The 19243-nt window shown below is 37.6% G+C and overlaps 1 protein-coding gene across 1 annotated transcript in view; it reads left to right on the forward strand.

Annotated features, from left to right (window-relative positions):
• utrn (utrophin) overlaps window positions 1-19243 on the forward strand; it is a 168055-nt gene that overhangs the window by 58919 nt on the left and 89893 nt on the right. The gene's annotated exons all lie outside the window — the stretch shown is intronic.

Below are 19243 nucleotides of genomic sequence, written 5' to 3' on the forward strand. Positions count from 1 at the left end.
GAGATAAAATGTTGTGCTCAATATTTTTCATTGCTCCTTCACTTCTTAAGTTGACAATCAGTCTGCAGGGACAAGGTCTTAGAGCTCTGCATCTAATGTCCCTCTCTTTTGCCAATATCTGTGGCGAGTACTCGGCCACAGAGCTGGCTCACAGTTCATTTTGCCTTTTCCTTTCACTGAGTGTATCTTTACGTCTGTGGCGCTGACAAACATCACATTCTCCTACTGGAGAGGAGATTACGGCATGTAATCCCTACACAAACACAGACACACAAACTCTGGTCCACTCGATTGAAAAACTCAGGCCAGAAGAGATTTATCCAAATTGGTATTCAAAAGACTTTACTAAGAAATTGCATTGATTAATCCTCCTCTCAATGCGTCCCATTACCTCTATCTTCTTTCGCCCTCTTCCCCCTTATTTTCTGCCTGTTTACCTTATAAGCGTCAACACTGATTCTTTCTCCTTTGTGGTTCTCTTCCACCGCTGGACATTTTCCCTACTCCTGTCGAGGATAATTAATTCTTTGAATAGAAGTGGAACAGTTGCTGGAAGATAATTGCTGTTCTTGCTGGGTCCCAGCAAATTTGGTGTCTTATTTCTGTGGTAAACCCAACCCAAAAAATGTTGTTCTTCGTCTGTTTTTTGTGGAAGAAACAGGGGCACATTTTAATGATTTATTACTCCTCAAAATCTCTTCTCTGCAAATGAGCAAATGTCTGTTTCACTATAGGTTCTCTTTATGGATGTTTTTTTTTTTCCCCCCCCATTTCAGTCTTTATGAAACGTTGATTGCCCCTGCAAACCATTTTCGGTTGATAAGGTTGATGGAAACTTTCCTTTTTATCCCTTTTTCCTCCCGTGTCATCTTTCGTCTCAGCACTATCAATTTCCACAGCACCTCCTTTTGTAGCACCTGCTTACTCTCCCATGATCTTCTTTCTGTTTATGCTGCTGTCATCATCTCTTTAATTGTTAATGTTCTGCTCTCTGCTCTTCCCTCTAACAAAATCTTCCACCCACTTTTGTCTTTATTCCCTGGGTGACAACATATGCTGCTGTTTAGTCATTTAGCCTTGATGCCACTCCAAAGAAACAGGTCAATCTGTGCTGTTGAATTATTTATCGCATACGACATCTTGTCTCAAACCTTGGAAAGATGATTTTATTGAATAACATTAAGATCTACTAAACCCCATATGTATATAATTTGTCTTTGTTCAGATTTGAGTGTGTGTGCATCTTTTACACTTCCTGAAATACAGTTTAATTTACCTGTATGCTCGGGGGGGAAAGAATTTCTGAACTAAATTCCATTGACTTCCAGATTTTTCTGCAAGGAACAGATCTCTTTCTTGGCCTAAGTTGAGACAACGGCAGGTCTGAGTTAGCAGGACCCCTCTGTGTACACAACAAACAGAGAAGAGGACTGAAAATATGATGAGAGGTCTGGAAAAACCAGAGCTTGAGAAGGTACACAGGAGGAATGGCATCAACAGCAACACAGCCTGGTACGCTCCTCAGAGGTAAATCCTTTGGTACGACAAAAACAAAGCAACTGGAAATGGCTTTTGCTGTTATATCACAGGGAGATTAAACATAAATCGTGCTATATATAGATGTAATCTCCAGGGGAGGAAAAACATGTCAGAGTCAAATGCTGATGTAGAAATACAACTGAGGAAAAACGAGGAAAGAACATGAAAGGTTGTCAGCAGAACTACTTTGCAACATGATGCAACATGTTTTTTTTGTTGTTTTTTTTTGTTTTTTTGGTTTGTTTGTGAAGATGTGCACTTAAGTTATAGTTCAGAAAGGCAAAGTATCCTTAACAAGTCAAAACTACAATCAGGATTGTAGGTATGGGGTATTTAGTAAATCTGACTGCAGGCCAATTCATGTTCTAGTTTTTCTGATATTTTTTGCTGCAAAAAAAATATTTTCACTTTTCTCCTGGAGGTCTGATACTCACAACATAATTATCTCCTACCTGTAATTTCATACTTGAATTTGACAAAATTTGCCAACAAAGCCGATGAATATTCATAACTTTCATCCTCTGGGCGACTCGAACAAAGAGCCGTGAAAAAGGATTTGTCGGCAAAAACAATTAGTGTCTCAGTATTATGACAAGTAATCAGATGGTTTAAAAACAAGTCCTTTCTCTACTGTACCTCCGACACAAGGAAGGATGACTAGTTTGAGACCACAAAGCTGTGCACAAACACATTTAGCAATTTACTGTAATGCAAGCGTCTTCTGTTTCATTTATTTATTCTTTTCATCTTGCAGGCTGATATTATGTCACAGAAGTACAGAGTTCAGACTAAAAGCTTCTTAGTTTGTCCCTGTGCAACCTTCTTGGTGGATCTAAAAGCAAGCATTAAATTAAAAATGTTCTTTTTACGTAACGCGGTTTAAAGATCCGTCATCAGCTCCATAAGACGTTCGAGAAAGTTTAGAAGGATCAGGAATGACGGGAAGGTTTCCATGCGAGCTGTGAACGACAGTTCAGCGTAAGCCTCGACTTCTCCTCGGTTGCACCGTCGCCGGTCGGACCGCAAACTTCAAAGCAAGCTCGCGGTTAGAAGAGGCGACACAGAATCGAATTAGATTTCCAACAGTGCTCACATGTGGGTGTTTATTGGTTTAGTGTGTTTCATAGTTATCATGCAAGTGTCGTTGAGAAAAGAGGCTTTTCAACTCCTCATCCCACTGGAAATGGTTTAAGCTTCACGGAGAAGAAAAAAATATATATATACCAAAAAAATAATTTGACAGTGCGGGAATCTGCTACCGAGTGCATATGTTTTTAGGGGAGAGTTGAAGTTATGACAGACAGATGTAAACATAATATGAAACATGAAAGGGTTGAAAATGATGAGAGGGAGCAGGGATCAGGCACTGGGAAGATGGGAAGAAAGACGGATGACTGCTTTTTTCCATTTTACTCCATGGAGACACATATACACTCGCACTGCCTTATATTCATTTTCCGTCCAAGGATTTTTATTTTTTTTTTCAGGTAGGCTTTGGGGTAAAAAATTCATTTAATGCTTCAGCACATGTGTAGCTTCATTTTCCCTGCCTTCTTCCTCACCTCCCATTGAGAACAGAAGAGCAAAATCAACAAAACCCACAAACATCCACCCTTGATGAACGACTTCCCCTTTTGTCTCTGTCTCCTTCCTGTGTGTTTGTGTGTGAATCTATGGGTGTGCGTGCCAGTTCGTGCCTGCTAAATATCGTCGGGATTAGTGCCGGAGGCTTAATTAAAAAGCAATTACCTTTGGTCGCTGTGGGCGACGCTTGGCGGAGGGTAACTCTTCTAATCTGGAGAAACGGCGTTGAATTCCTCAGGATGCGACTCACATTCACAGTCGAACCCTGTACGCAAATTTCGCAACTGTCTGCAGAGTTACAGAGGGATTAAAGCAATTGTTAATTAGTGAAGTGGGTGCAGACTGACAGGGTAAAAGAGGGGCATTGGGTCAGACTTACTGCTATCCCTCAGTCTCATGCTCTGTGTGTGTTTGTTTATGACGTTAAGTGGCCAAATGATATACCCCCAAACCAAATTAATTTCCTGTGCGAGACTTGTAAGCACGTTTTCTTTTTTCTCCCCCTCCTTCAGACCCTCTCCTCATTTCCTCTTCCCTGAGACAACGAAGTAGGTTAGGACAGTTAGTGCCAGAGCTAATTTTTTAATTTTAAAGTTCCAATTAGACGTCGCTAATCATGGTAATTAGATAATCACTATGAGACTGCCCTTAAAGAACGCTGCATGCGTGAGACGGTGGAGAGGTACACCGATCAGGCATAACAGTGCGACTCCATACGGGGGAAATGAATAACACAGATTTATCTCTTTATCGTGGCAGCTGCTAAACGGTTTGACATATTAGAAAGCACGTGGACATCTGGTGACGTTTTTAGTGTTTGTCTAAGGTCATTTTCAAAACTGAAGCTCCTGTGGTCTGCAGCGGTCAGGATTTATAAAATGAAGTACCTTTGCGGTGTGAAAGCAAACCACATCGACTGAAATATAACAAATGTTTCTGTTTTGGTCCCCAGTCTATTTTGGTCATCACTTGAGTGAATTGTTGCTAACATCTTGCTACCAGATACCACAGACCGCCTTCAGGGTTTCGATGGAGTCCATGCTGCTGGACTGGGCTTCGTTGTAAACACATTGGTGATCCAGTCAAGTTTTCATGATGTTCCAGGCATATTGGTGCCACTCGGCAAATACTTTTCCAGGCTTGGAGGATTAATGTCGCAGCCAGATCTAGAGAAACTCATCCATGCGGTTATCTTTAGTTGCACTGATTATTGCAACAGGTCTGCTTCAGCCAACTGCAGGTGATCCAAAGCGCTGCTGCTCGAGTTCTCACTAAAACCTGGAAGATGGAGCACATCCCTCCTGCTCTAAAGCCCTTAAACTGACTCCTTGTAGCGCAGAGAACAGACTTCAAAATACTTTTGCTAGTTTATAAATCACTGAAATACAACAGCAGCAGATCTTTAATGTATCAACCATCAAGACCTCTCAGGTTTTCTGGTTCCAGGAACAAACATGGAGAAGCAGCATTTAGCTTTTATTCACCACAGATCTGGAATAAAACTTTCAGAAAACTGCAAAACAGCTGAAACACCGAGTCCCTTTAAATCAAAACTAAAGACACATCTGTTTAGTTGCCTTTGATTAGTGGTAAGTGGAACATTGATCAACATATTTGATTTGTATTTGCTTAGAAATTTTGATGATGGTATTTGACGTTTGTTACTTGATTCATAGCTGATGTAAAACACTTTGAACCGCCTTGTCGCTCTGAATAAACTTAGCTGTTTAAGTGAGAGCAATATGTGTACAAAGCATTACATTCATCCACTTTGAGCTGAAGGTCTTTCATTTATTGTTTTGAGAAATTGGCTTTAGCTGCAGGTGGTCAATATGCTAACGATTCAGCTGTTTAAGCTTTTAGAACAGAAAATCAGATTAAGGTTAATCGTTCGTTTGTGGCAGCATTTTCTTCAGGTTATGTTTGTGCAATCTGTTTGCCCTCATGTTTAAAGATTTTTTTTCCATATCTGATTAGAAATACATTTTGACACGTTGACTATTAATTACCGGTATACATGCTTTGAAAAACGCACATAAACATCTTTTCCCCCCTCCAGCTGAGAAGTATTACTGTAATCCCCCCCTCCTCCCATTCTGCATCATTTTATCTATTTATAGCTCATTTTAGGCCTTGCCTCCCCAGACGGCGCTATGGCAACTGAATGATTGACAGGACAATCGATGAGGGCGCTGGATCCTCTTTCTCTCTCCCCTTCCTCCGTCTGACCTTCCCTTTGACATGACTACTGTCGGTGCCACTCCTCTCGTTGAATTACCTGTTTGCATGATGCCAACCCCGTGGCTGGCCGTGCCCTCCAATGCTAAAGGTTGGACATCTGGTAAAGATGGATAATCAGCTCACCGAGGAAATATAGGTCACACACAGACTCCCACGTGCTTCTTTAATTGGTCCTGAATACATGAATTATTATAAACCTTTAAACATATTGCTCATTTTTTTTGTAGATGCCATATCTTGTTGATTAGTCAATATTTCAGTTACTTTTTTAGTTGTGTCATTAAAAATGTTGCAAATATTTGCTGACATGTTAGACCTCATTGCCCTATGAAACACTTTATAATACATTCAATTAAATTATTATTCAGTATGATTTCTTGTTACCTGTTACATAATTACTTGACACATTTCTCACAGTCATTCTTCAATATGGGAAAGATGAGCAAACATGCCATTCAGGTAAGGCAGACGTGTCCTCATTAATCCTCATTAATCAAGACATGGGTACAAGAAAGTTGGCACTTAAAGTTACTGATAACAGAACAATATATGTCTTTTAAATTACAACCACTTGACTGGGACAAGGTTACCCAAGTGAAATGTCAGGATTTCAGAATATAATGACAATATTGTGATGTTTTTGCAAAAAAAAAAAATAAAAATAAAATTAAAATAAAATCAATTTTGATAAACTTGTTTTATCACAACAGGATAAAAAAATATTTTTGACATGCAAAGTGTGAATTTGTGACTCTTAGAATGTATTAGCCAACAAAAACATTGCAATCCCAATACTTAAACTATGAATATTGTGCACATTGACATTACAATGACTATATTGGCCATATATTTTACAGTTGTTGGTCTGTATGTAATTTTTGCCTCCATACACAGTGAGCAGGTCGATTATAGGAGCTTACTTGTGCAGGAGGAATGTCTTTGGTACAAGTCTCCATTAGAACAATTTATTTTCAGGCTCTTGTTCAAATCTTTGTCAATGGTCCCTGTAATTGTGGAGAGCACAGTACCTGATTACAATTAGGCATAATTGCAGACAGTTTAATTGCAGGCAGCAGAAACATTAAAATAAAAAATAAAAAATAAAAAAATCAACTTGCAGGTATTTTTAGCATTTAGTTCTGGATGTTATTTTAAAGTGACATTTCTGTTTCTGTTTATATTCTGTTCAGCAAAAAGTGAAACTTGTTGCACTCACCACAAACCCTTTGGCTGTGGTACTGCGCAGTGTTGTATTTACTGTGAAAATACTGGTTTTGGCTTTTTTAATCTGTCTTGACAGCATGGAGAACTTACTGTCTGAAGATGAGGATAAACATCGTTCTGACAGGGTGACAATTTTTAGCTTGTCAACTATAAAAACGTACATGCCTCGGGAATCTCGCTGATACTATATATTTTGTCTTATATCTGCTGGTCTCAGTGGCTGTTCGCTTCTCTAAAATGTATTTGTTTTTGTTTTTTTTCTTGTTCCATTTTGAGCCTTGCATTCATTGGCACTTGTTCCGTTTTTGCTCTTTTATAGTGTGTTCTTCTGCCTCATGATCAAGTACATCACTTTATCTAAGTTTAACTTTTTTGGACACGGTTTCTCCTCCAAGATGTAACTCAGCAGTTTTTCCTCCAAAGTCATTTTCAGTAGGTGTTGGTACGATGGCTCTTAAACAATGGAAAACTCTAACATTCAGTATTCCTCATGTCTTCTGCCAATTACAACACGATTTATAAGATACATATGTCTGTCTGCAGAGTCCAAACCTCCCGTCAGCTGAATCTGTTTGACACTAAGGCATTGCAGTTGTCATTTGGATGCATCATTGAACTTTTACGTTCTTCGTTCTCATTGACATAAGAGGATTCGTGTGGCTTCAAAAACGAAGCTGAGATGAAGTTTTAGCTTCCCAGAAGAACTTTGACCTTTCAGAAACATGCACGCACCAACACACCTGCAGCTGTCTCTTCAATGAGAGGTTGTTCTAGAAAGTAAGGATTCAGAATAATTGAACAAAAATGCAATTCTTTAAATGTTGTAAAAAGTTTGAGAAATATGTGCTACTTTGTCACAATCTTTTCACATAAAATACCAATAGAAGATTGTGGTTTAATGTAGCAAAACATAAACATTTTATGGATACTTTCTTAAGGCTGTGTAAATGCATCATGCTAAAGAAAAATATGTAAGAATATACAAGAATTAATGGTCTGCTTTGACTTTATTCTTTCAGGTCTCAGCAAGGAGCACTGCACTGGCTTCACTTTGATGAAACAATCTTCTTTCAGCCATTTTAGCTCAAGTGTTTTATTATCTTAATTTAGAGCCCAAACAGCATGCAACCGTTTGAAATTAGGATAAATTGTTTCTTGCTTATCTCCTCAGATGATTGAGCACACTGTTCTCAGCAGTAATTGTAAGTAGTTGTAATGCGCTTGGTATTAAGATATAATTTCGTTCTGAGTAGTAAAGTCCAGCCAAAGCTCTCCTGGGCTTTATTGCTGCCTCAGTGCCATTTTTATCATATGAAATAGCTGTAAGTTTGATTGGATGTCTTCCAGCCACCAGAATCGTGTTTTTCCCCAGTAGTATAAAAGATATTGGAATTATGTGCTGTGTGGCTAAATTGCTTCTGGAAGCCACATGTATAGAGGGACAGAATCGAAGGGACAAATAGTCGGGGTAATAGAAGATGGCTTCAGGCTGCGTCGGTGGTATAAATCAGTTTTCCTCTGTTTTTATGCGAGTTTCACTTACTGCTTTTCTCCAATCGACATACATAGCAATCAGAAAAGATGGTGCCCACTTTATCTCTGTCAAACTGTTTCTTCATTTTTCTCTAAATCTTTCTTTTGAATGCTCTGGTTTACTTTGGTGGGCTGACTATTGGTGTTGTAAGACGTGGTTATTTTCTGCTTCTGTTTCTACATCTGTACTGACAGGCCTGAGCCTACAGCTGATAGAAAATCAATTTAAGGCTCTAACCGTTCCATAGATGTGCCACTCATCACCTAATTGCTCAGTTCACCGCAATTAAAGAAAACAAACCACATGCTCACACATGCAGGGTGTTTATGTATGCACACACTACAGCTGCGCTTTTATTGCTGCTTTGTCACAAGATGGATTAGATTGAGAATTAGGAAAATGATTGAACAGAAATGATTTCCTTCCTTCCATGCTTCTCATTTTGTTTCCTTCCCCATCGTTCTCTTCCTCCCTCGCACACACCTTCCTAATTTTCCAAAGTTGTATGCTTCCTTCTATCATGTCCTTTCCTTCCCTACCTGCCTTCATTCCCTAAACTCTACTTTTATCATATCCCTCTTTTTGTGCTTTTACTTCTTTTCTTATTTGTTTTTGCTTCCCTCCTTGTTGCACTTATGCTTTTCTTTGCATCCCTTCTTTCTTTTCTTCCTTGTTCTTAGTTTTATATGATTAGCAAAGACTTCTGTGACATCAGTAGTAACTCAGTTGCTAGTTTCTAATTTTGTGATAAAGGGTTTGGTCAAAACTGATTTAAAGATATACGATCTCTGGACTGCTGCATTTTTAAGTGTTTAATTCTTAAATAAAAGATGTGCAGGAGTCCTGGATAAATGTAGTAAAGTGTTGAGGTGCTGATCTAATCTGATGATGGTTGGACAGTTAAGACATGTTTTTTCATCTCCATCTCTGCTTGAAACCTTTGTGTACTGAGTCTCTTGTTAGTGCTTGAGTGACGAAAGTAGCAGTTTTCTTTTTAAAACTTAGAAATATTCATTACTTCACGCTGCTTAATGGCTTTCCATTACAGTGGTATTTAGAGATTTGCTTTTAGCAGCTCATGTTACATTAAATTCTCTGCTTTTTAAAGGAAATGCCATATTCACGGTGTTGTCTCTTAGATGAAGAGTATTCTTTGGGCTGTCGTGGTAAAATGTAATTTATTCAGGCAGAAATTGCACATTTGCTTTATATTTCATGGATGTTAGTTTGGAAAGAGTGGAAAAAAAAACCTCCACAACATAGCCGGCACAAACAACAACAAAAATAGCCTAAGGAAAGCTGTTTTGGTCTCTAAGAAACACTGATTTGTAATGGTGACAATATGTTTGTGCAAGAAAGTTTGCCTTGAGAAACTTTAGTTTTTACTCAAGGCGCTGATGAATTGTTGTGCTTGTAGATAATTTTACCAACAGCAAACTCACTTGTTGTTCCTACAAAATTAATAAAGTGAGGATATATATCCTCTCAATACACCAACCTGGAAAACATTGCAAACAACAAGCTTCACACTCATTTTTTTCTAACTTTGCTGCTTCATTACAGTCGAACAAGGATTTGTTTCATTGAAGTCTCACTGGCTTTTACCTTCAGGAGTATCTTTGAAGTTGTTGTGCAGCATTTTTGTTTCCTTTTTGCCTTGAGTATCGAACATATTCATTAATGCTGGAGGAAAAGTCAAATGACAATCATGTTACTTTCTCGGTTTTTATGTCCTACGTGTTTGCTTCTATCAATAGTTTACTCTGTGATTATAAAATCTGCTGGGTTTAGTTGTTTTAACCTTGGATTGAACGAACAGTTTCCCTCTAATTTATGTACTTTGCTAAATTTCCTCTCTTTAATTTGGGTAAAAATGATTAAATTAATGAATCACACAACCTTTAAAAATATGTTCATAAATTAATTTGAATAATTTTTCTCAGGTCGAGTGGAGATTTGTGTTTTGAGGAAATTAGTTTGATATAATTGAAAAATCTTTATAATCCATTAGTGAGGAAATTCAAGTCTACAAGCAGTGAAGTGGTAAAATGGAAGCACACAGAGTAACGTATGAAAGAGGGATTTCAAACTTACAACATGAGAAAACGATACTGAAGCTATAAAAAGTAGCATCCTCATATTCTAAGATATGTGGTAGTGAACTTTTTTTTTTAATTTGCAATGTAAATGATAATAAATCACAAAGTTTAAAATATGTTTGTCCAATTAGGGCTCTTAGAATAATACATTTTTTATTTTTTAGATTTTGCAAAATGTCTGCTCTCTGATTCAGGCACATTTCTTTAATAATTAGCCATGAAACTGGAAAACTTCTAGTAATTTTACACTTAATTTACCATATGTTAAATTAAAGAAAAAAAATTATAACCGTGAACTTGTGGAAAGCTATTGCTTTATTTTGTTTTTGGTAAACCTTTTATTTATTTTTTTTAATTGATCACACAATTGGAAAAAAAAAGTTTATCTAATTGAAACCTTTGTTTCAATTAGATAAACATTAATTGCTAATGTGCATTTGCTAAATTTCCACTGTGTGATTCTGACAAATGTATTAAATAAGTCACAAAATGTATTAAATCTAAATGATAACGAGAAGTTTTTGCAAAGTTATTTAAAATTTTCATAAAAATCATTTTACGGTGTGATTTTTTTTAACTTAAAGATTAATGATAACAAAATGTGATTTTAGTATTGGCCGACTGAGGCATTAATTTATCTAATTGAGATCTTATAGAGTAAGATTTTTACTCTGTTGTTTAAACTCATACAGTATTTAACCAGTATTTTATATTGCCTGTTGTAAGACACTGTCAACAACCAACTGACAGTAGTTGTTGCACAAACAATGAGTTATTTATGTACATAAATTATTTCACACCTGAATTTAATGAGAATACAGTCTGTCAGAGAGATATGACAAAGAAGAAGAAAAACTGTTCACCTGTTTATTTGAAAAGTTTTTTTTGTCTTTACCCTCATTTTTTGTTTATATTTCATTTTTCTCCCTTCAGCCTGTGATAAAAAGAACTGGTCCAAAGCTCATCTGCAGGATGAAAGGCATCTTTCTAATCTGACCTACCTTTGCTCTTTAAGGGAAGCAGTTTATAAAGAACGGAATACAAGCGAAGAACGAGGAGCGTCTGTGCAGCGGTCCTGAAGCTTTTAGTGCGCCTCCTTTTGATTCCAAATCAATACAGTTTTCTCCAGCTCAGACGCTCTGTAGCACCGACTATTACTCTGGGCCATTGCGTTTAGTATATTTGCTCATCGCGAGACGCACGTCGCTGTTTGTTTTGTGTAAGTGAAAGATCAGGAGCTCTCTGCGAGGAGCTCCTGTTGGTGTTTGCGTCAATTTTAAAGCCTCGGAGCATCTTAATGTGTCTAAAGAGTGCTCTGTCAGGGAAAAGAAGCCGAGTGGAGAAAATTAATGTCCAGCGAGTTAGAAGTGCGGCTCTAAAGTTTACTCGGAACGTGATTTAGAGATTGGGCTTTAAGTCAAGCCAATTACTTCATCACAGCTCTCCCAGTCAGGGTTAAGTGGACTATCGGAGAGAAACGCAGGGCCTAAATCACGTCCTGCCGCCAGACGCAAAGTGGTGTTGATGACAGTCGTGGCGTTTGGTTGAGAATAATGGAAAAAATAAGTGCAGAGAGTTGCTTCTCAAACGCAGTTACACAGGCATAATCCCCGTCCTCTCGATCAGCTGTAAAGCAAAGATGGCCGTGACATCGATAGTAACTCAGTTGTTAGTTTTTAATTTTCGCCCACGCGCCGCCTCGCCTGGCCCTGTCTGCATTCAGCTGAGTCGGGCTTTGCCAAGGCCACGGCAGATTTCCAGCGTGAGCGTTTGGAAAGATTTGTGATGGTAAGCAACTTATCACCAGGATGTCCTGGATTCTTCAAAGCAGGTTATTATTTCATTATTTTGAGCCTCATACTGGGTTCAATTACCGGGTCTGCTTTCATCAGCAAGGACAAGTCAGCAGTTCAGGCTTCATTAAAGACGGGAAGTGCTTTATGTTTCTTTTTGAATCTAGCCTGTCAGAATCAGATGCGTGGAGAGAAACGCGTGCAGAAAGAGTAAACTGGATTAAAACACTGTTCAGATGCTAAACATTTATGGTAGCATTTGTGCCATAAAATCTCTCCACTGTGAAGTGGATTAACAGTTGCAGGTTGTGGTAACCTCCCACAGATGAGTAATCACTTCACATGACTCAGTTCTCCTCCATCCTCTTTACCTTTCAGCTCATATGTATTATAAAATAACTATTACTGCTTCATTAACCGATTACCTCACAGTTCTTACTTAACATCTGAAGACAGCAAACACATTTTATAACTAATGTGAGACTGGCTCAGCATGCCCTTGGTTTTTTCGCCTAATGCATTTGCTAAAGTACTTGGGGTTAGAGAAGGGTTTAATTGAGTATCAGAAGGTGAGCAGCAGCTGACTCCACTCATAGCCACAAGCTCCAACCAGATGCAAATTGTGCTTGAATTAAAAAATGCTTTCTGTCTTTTATATGACCCTGATGGCCATTACTGCCACTTACAACTGATGTGTCTTGAAAAAGTGTACGTTTTTTTTTTTTTCTTCTTCCTATTACTATGTTCTCTATTAAACATCTCATCAGTGATACAAAGGATTTTTGACCTAGAAGGTTATTTAATTCATGGATTTTTTTTAAATTTTTTTTGCATTAAAATGAGGTCTGAAGATGTTCTGAGTTTGACATTTACTCAGAAGTCAGGCGGGCTATTTTATTCTTACTTAATACTAAAATGTATTTAGTATTAAATGCAAAAATATTTATGCCTCTTAAAACTTTTCACACTTTGTCAAGTTACGACCAACAACTGCTACGTATTCTGGTGGGATTTTGTGTGATAGACCAATGCAAGGTAGCACATATTTGTGAAATTGAAGGAAAAGGATTTATGGTTGCCATACTTTATGAATTATCTTATAAATGCAGCTTGCATTTGTATTCAGCTCTTCTACTTATTGTAGAGTCACGATCTAGAGAGTGGATTTTTTTTTGCTCATTAGCCTTTGCAAAATAGCTCAAACTCTGTCAGATGGTTTGGGAGATGCCTGTGGGGATTCAACTTTAAATTGGGCCACAGATTGTCAAATGGATATGGGATTAGACTGTAAGGTTGACCATTCTAACACATGTATAAACATTTTATTGTAGCTCTGGCCTAATTCTTGCGGTTGCTGTTTTGCAGGAAGGTGAACTTCCACTTCAATCTCTAATCTTTTGCAGCCTCTAACAGATTTTCTTCCAGGATTTTCCTCTGTTTAGCTCCATTCATCAGTCCATCAACTCCAACTATCTGCTCCATCCTTACAAATAAACAATAAAAAATAAAAATAAAACCTCACAAAAACTGAAATCGCCACATTTTGCTGCAGGGATGGTGGGTGTTTTCAGTTTTCCACCTATGTTTATTTTTACATTAAATTCAAAAGTATGACATACATATACTTGAGCTGTTGTATCACCATGGTAATGTTTATTTAATATTTTGTTAAAAATAGTTTTTATAAAGCTTATTATTTATGGTGTTTCATAGTATTACAGTTATGATTTCTTTGACGTAAAAGCAACAGATTTTTATGTCTGAAAACATTGCCATTAGCAGAAAAAGAGAAGTTTACCTTTTTCATTAAGCATAAATAATTAAATGGGTTGAGTTGCATGTATTTTTATGTAGATCCTACATAAAAACTTGCCTTCAATCTGCAGGGAAAGCTAAACTGACGGTCAGCTGTGTAACTGTGAGTGGTGAAGTGAAAATCAGTATTTGCCCCAGTCTAATACGATGATCACGGTTCATCAGTATATTTGCACGGCTAATTACCAACAGCTTTACAAGTTCAAATAACTGATATCATTAATGAGCCACACAAACAGGCAAACTCCACTATAAAGTCCTGTTGCGTGTTTCATTACAATGATTGGTCATACCCAACAGGCTGGTTTGGTTATTTATAAGCTCACCTCAGGACTGATGTTAATAACAGCATGTTGATCAAAGACGGTGGTGACTGTGTCGCCATTTAAGAGTCAGCTCTGGGCTCTATATAAAGCATCAGCACAGTACAATAATAGGAAAAGCCTCTTGATTAGACAAGCTCTCAGCAGAAAGCGTGAAATTGATGACAAGCTAACAAGTAATCCATTGCCATTCAAACAAAGAACAATCCGTTTAAATTAGGCATGAAAATTATTCCATACCAACAACCAGAAGTTGAGCACATACAATGCTGTAAAATGTCACTCAGAACAAATGGGTGATGTTGTCTTCTTGTAGAAATTACTGCGGCCCTTTAGCTTTGTGTTTAATTCGTCAGAGCTTCTTGTAATTTATTGCTTGTTAGGATGAAGCTTAAGATTTGATCGTAATTAGGATATTGTAGTTTGAGGGCCATAATTTCTTAACGATGAAGGGGTCAGATGTACTTAAAGGTAGTTTTGTTTTTTGGTGCACCACCCATCAGTTTAAATTGGTGTTAAATTATTAGAAATTTAACAGCTAACGTATTAATTCGTCTGGATCATTTAAGTCAAAGTAGAAATCTTGCCTCAGGGCTTAGCAGATATGCCTATTCATGTCTTTAAGCAATTTGCTGTAATGATGTCAAACTTTTTCTTTGTTTGAACGATTAACAGATTTTGTGTTCATGCAGATTTCTAGTTTTTTTTTTTGTTGTTGCTGTAAGTCCAGAGAACTGCGAGTGTGTGAACTTTTTCCATAATTCAAACTAATGTGTACAAGTGTTTATGAACGAATGCTTATTTTAGGAATCGCTTTAGTTCCCCATAATTGGACAGGCCTTTCATCTCCCACTCCTGCTGCTTTTCAATGTTTTCCTCATCCAAGCAGATCAAAGGCACCACTTTACAGATTAAAAAGAAGAAAAATGTGTAAATGTGTATGTGTGGCAACATCCATGCATGTCATCACTAAAACTGTGCCTGGGCTGATATCAGCTCTTTCTTTTCTACGTTTATCATGTTTTATCTGATCTTCTGAATCCTCATCTCAGAAAGCAGCTGGAGCTATGACAAATCTGAAACTTGCAATCACTAATTATAAGAAAATCCAATTTAATCCCCCCCTCCCCTTTTTTTTGTTTCACAGATTGTGAAAACATCTACTTTAAAACTTTAAATTAGACTATTGGATAACATTTGTCATTTTAAAGTGAGTCTATGTGTTTTCCCAACAACAGAGATGTCAGATTGTTTTCTCTCACCTTCTGGATTCAAACAATTTTGGTTTGTAATTAGGAATAGGCTTTCATTTTTCAATATTTAACAAAGTACAAAAGATTGTGTAGATGATGAAGCCACAAAATAGACTAATAAGTTATTAAAAGAAAAGCTGAAAACAGCATTTATAACAATAGAAAAATGGTTTCTAACAGTTTTTACAAAACAACTGATGGTATGAAACACTTAATTCAACAAATTAAGGGAAATTAACCGAGAACTTTGATTAAGGATAAAATTCAGTTGGTAAAAATATAGTAAAATTGTACTGTATGTTCTATAGTTCTTATTCAGATTTATCTAGGGCATTTGAATAGAAGTTTTTAGAAATAGAAAACTTTTCCATCAACACTTTTTCTCTCATTGATAATGCTCCTTGTGTATGCTGTCCTAATTTTTCGTCTTTACAACACAATTGCAGCTTCTTCTGTCTCTTCCTTGTCTCCTCATTGCCATGTTCTCCTCAGCTTCTTTATTCTTCTCTCCTATTGAAGCATATTGTGAAGGCTACTGGGCTTTGATGCGCCGTCCTCCTGAATTAAAAACGCTTTTCTTTTACTGAAGTAGGCTCTGAAGGCTAACTTTCTGCTCTAACCCTCATTGGGTCCACTTTGTGAGCCAGCCTAGATCCAGAAACATCACTGGATTAAAGCAGAGAATCATTAGTATGTATTGCATCTTATGAGCCGCTTGAGGTTAACATGTAACTAGGAGAAGCTGCTGCTGTTTATAATGAATTTGAATTGTGCCTAAACATGCATTAATTTGAACAGGAATTATGTTTGGTTCCCGATATCACATTGTGATCTTTACTGTTTATTACACTTACCTTGTTTGCAGATCTAAGTATTAGTATATGCAGCTATGGATTTGATAAGTAGCTGTCCTGGTAGGAATGTGCTTCTAACAACACCGCCAGAAGGTGGCAGTATTTCACCAAGTAGTTTCCCACCAGCCCAGGTACAGTTTGGTGAATCTGTACTTAGCTTAGCATAAGAGCTACCAGAAGGGGGGGAAAAAAAAAAAAAAAAAAAAAAAAACAGTCTTACTTTTAATTTTTGCAGATTTATTTTGAAAGGATTACAAAAAGTAAGCAGAGTAAATGAGCTATTTAAAAAAAATATTGACAAACTCACCCACATTTAATTCAGCTGACTGTTTTTTTTTTTTTTTTAAACGAAAGAGTAAGCCAAAGCATGCATGTGAGTAACTATCGGCACCAGAGGTTGAGCCTACAATATTTACTAAGAACTGTTCACTTCTTCCTTACTTGATCTGCATCTTTTTAAAATGAACAGTCACAAACCATCCTCTTGAAGAGAAGCTAAACATCCCACTAGTTCTGTTTAAGGATAGGAAGGTCTTGAAACTAGCATCTATGTATGGTTGTAAAGTGGTAAAGAGTACCTTTTCTCCACTTATCTCCAGAAGTTTTCTCCTTAACCCTTAAACAAAGGTTAGTAACAGCTCAAAGGAGATACCATGAACCAATTTTCCACTAACAGAAATGGTTCACATCAAGGCTGCCTTGGCTTTATACGTCTTGTAGGGTTATTTGGTGCAACATAAACTGTTCTTGAAACTTTTTTTTATAGAGGCCTGATAAATTCAGAAACCAGCAGTTTAGTAACTGCCCCTTGTGTTTCTCTGACAATAAGTATTTCTGAGGATTTGTTATAGTCTTCACTTCAGCAGACGAAAATACACCTTAGTATGAGCTGAAGCTTAGTCACAGTTGCTTTCTTGCCATGAGCAACTGTCACATTGAGTCATTTTTATTCAATATAAAACTGTGCCAAAGTGTTTTCATTTCATCACCTTGAAGTTCTTTCAATCCCATCCATTGCTTGTTTCATTCAGAAGCTTAAATGATTTCTTCTTTACCGTTTTCTGTACATTTTTGTCTTCTGAGACAGTAAATACATATGAGTATTCTACAGAGAGAAAGCGAGCGTAAACTCGTGTTATTGTGTTGTTTATTGATAGAGCGTTAATATGGCTCCCGGTTTGATAATGCCAAGGCATGCTTTCTCTATTGCACTGAATGTACAGAAAATGTTTGATTAAAATAGACTGGGAAGCATAAAATCACTTGAAAGAGTTGCTGACATTTCATGTTTCAATAATTTTACACTGATTGTAGTTATTAATAAAGGGCACCTCATTAATCAGGCTTTACAAAGAGGAGTCATGTTTTGCTAGCCAACACACTAAAATTAACAAGTGAACAGACTTTGGCTTTTAAAAGGTCAGGAAGTGTGGATAATCTGCACAACTCTGAGCTTGTGTGTTGATAAGAGGTTTGTTCCCTTCTTTTTGGAGTCAGACCAATGCTACTGACGAAAGTGATGACTAATAGTAACAAGTGTGGGTGTACACTGATTAGGCACAACAACATGGCCTCACAGATGATGTGAATCGCACAAATGATTTCTTCATGACTTTGGTTGGATATATTGAGGAACAAGTGAAGGTTTTGTCTTTTAAAATAAAATAAGAAAAAGAAAATAGGCAAGCGAAAAGTATTTTGTTGAGTAAGATGAGGGTTTAAATGTAATGTGCACATAATTGGATCACATCATCTCCAAACCTGCATCTTGTCAAGGTGTTCCCATTCACCCATGGTCGACTTGCAACAGGGGAAAATTAAAAGGCTGGGACTTGTGAATACATTAGGATTATATGCATTGCCATTTATTGCACACATGCCTGCATAACTGCAGATGAATAATGACACCTGTAAGGACATATTGGCATCTAAACTGGACCTAAAAGGGGTGGAAGATGGCAACACGATCTCTTAGATGAAGGTGTAGGTAAGAGTAGCAGGAGAGGCTGTTTGATGCTTTAGACGATGTTCTGCGGGGAAACCTGGGACTTCCCATCCACCTTGTTTTACTGTTTATTGGAGAGATATTTATCTTGGTTTAACTAATGATTAGAGTGTGACTTTGTGCATGCATAATGATTGGACATTGTGTTATACAAGAGGTCTTTTTGGAACGATCTGTCGCATTTCAGTTGCAGAGGCAAAGAAATGCGTTATCTTTTGACATTTCCCTTTCTTCCTTATTGCTTTGAACCAATAGGATTTTCAGAGAACAATTGTATTTTAGGTGGAAATGTTCCTTGGGTCTAAACTCCGAATGATACCATCTGGCATTCAGTAATTTTGAGACATCCCCAAAGTAAAAGATTGTCGCCCATCTCTATGTGGAACGGGAAGTTGATTAACATGTTTATTTGCCTTGCTTTCAGGCTTCAAAGGCACATACTTGCATAACATGTGTTGCCTCCTTCTGTGCTGTTGTAGCCTCTGCTGGCCTGCCTCAGTCTCTGTTCTTTAACCACTGCTGTCGTACAGAGGCCCAGACCAACATGAGCTGTGTTCCTTTTTCCTCTTTATCTTTTCATTTTCCTCCCACAACTCCCGTCTCTGATCCACTGCAGTGGAAGCAGCCGTTTGTTCATTTACTTTTTCAAGAAGGCACGCACACATCCCACAGTCCTAAAGTGGAGCGCTCGTGCCAATCATTCCAGATCTCGCACGTTTATTCGCACTTACTCTTATGTATTCACAACTATTCCCCTGTGAACACGCGTTTCGTCATCGTGCTTTTTGTTTGTCTCCTCATCTAATTATAGTAATTGACTTTTCTGAGCACTAAGGAGTTTTGATATGTTGCACAACGCCGGTTTTGAGAGCATGCCTCCGTTTGATCAGTCAAAAAGTCTGGGGTTAGAGAAAATGAGCCGGCAGATCACATTGGAGGATGTGTGTATCTTGGCACATTCTCAAACCGATTTCCCTCT

Source organism: Poecilia formosa, unplaced genomic scaffold (genome assembly GCF_000485575.1).
Source record: "Poecilia formosa unplaced genomic scaffold, Poecilia_formosa-5.1.2 Scaffold1, whole genome shotgun sequence".
Classification (NCBI taxonomy): Eukaryota; Metazoa; Chordata; class Actinopteri; order Cyprinodontiformes; family Poeciliidae; genus Poecilia; species Poecilia formosa.